The 1,133-nt window shown below is 50.6% G+C and overlaps 1 non-coding gene across 1 annotated transcript; it reads right to left on the bottom strand.

Annotated features, from left to right (window-relative positions):
• Nucleotides 1-333: 333 nt before the first annotated feature.
• trnat-ugu (transfer RNA threonine (anticodon UGU)) lies at nt 334-406 on the bottom strand. Its single transcript has one exon. It is a non-coding gene; the product is annotated as a tRNA-Thr (tRNA).
• Between the last annotated feature and the right edge of the window lie 727 nt (nt 407-1,133).

The following is a 1,133-nucleotide window of genomic DNA, read 5'->3' on the forward strand; positions in this document are numbered from 1 at the left end:
GTATCTGTAATTAGATTCCTTACAGTGTGGAAACAGGCCCTTCAGCCCAACAAGTCCATACCGCCCCTTGAAGCATCCCACCCAGACCCACCCACTATAACCCACACACCCCTGAACACTATGGGCAATTTAGCATGGCCAATCCACCTAGCCTGCACATCTTTGGACTGTGGGAGGAAACCGGAGCACCCAGAGGAAACCCACCCAGGCATGGGGAGAATGTGCAAACTCCGCACAGACAGTCACCCGAGGCAGGAATCGAACCTGGGTCCCTGGCACTGTGAGGCTGCAGTGCTAACCACTGAGCCACCGTGCCGCCCTAAAGTGTAAACGAGGCCCCAGCGAGAAACAAACTTGCGACCCCTGGTTTACAAGACCAGTGCTCTAACTACTGAGCTATGGAGCCAAATACTGGGGACCACTGGAGGAGGCTGAGATGGATTATCCTCTCGGCACTTCTGGCTGAAGATTGTTGCAAATGCTTTAGCTTTATCTTTTGCACTGATGTGCTGGTCTCTTCCATCATTGAGGATGGGGATATTCGTGGATCCTCCTCCCCCAGTGAGTTGTTTAATTGTCCACCACCATTCACGACTGGATGTGGCAGGACTGCAGAGCTTAGATCTGATCCGTTGGTTGTGAGATCGCTTAGCCCTGCCTATCACTTGCTGCTTATGCTGTTTGATGTGCAAGTAGTCCTGTTTGGTGGCTTCACCAGGTTGATACCTCATCTTCAGGTTTGCCTGGTGCTGCTCCTGGCATGTCCTCCTGCAATCTATATTGAACTGGAATTGATCCATTGACTTGATGGTAATGGTTGAGTGGGGGGATATGCTGGGCCATGAGGTTGCAGATTGTGCTGGAGTACAATTCTGCTGCTGTTGATGGACCACAGTGCCTCATGGTTGCCCAGTCTTGAGTCGCTAGATCTGTGTGAAGTCTGTCCCATTTAGCACTATGATGGTGCCAGACAATAAGATTGCAGTTAATCTCAATGTGAAGGCGTGATTTCATCTCCATAAGGACTGTGCGATGGTCATTCTTACCGATACTAGGCCATTTGAGAGGGCAATTGAGTCACATGTATGCCAGACCAGGTGAGGGTGGCAGATTTCCTTCCCTGAAGGACATTA

This window comes from Stegostoma tigrinum, chromosome 5 (genome assembly GCF_030684315.1).
Source record: "Stegostoma tigrinum isolate sSteTig4 chromosome 5, sSteTig4.hap1, whole genome shotgun sequence".
Classification (NCBI taxonomy): Eukaryota; Metazoa; Chordata; class Chondrichthyes; order Orectolobiformes; family Stegostomatidae; genus Stegostoma; species Stegostoma tigrinum.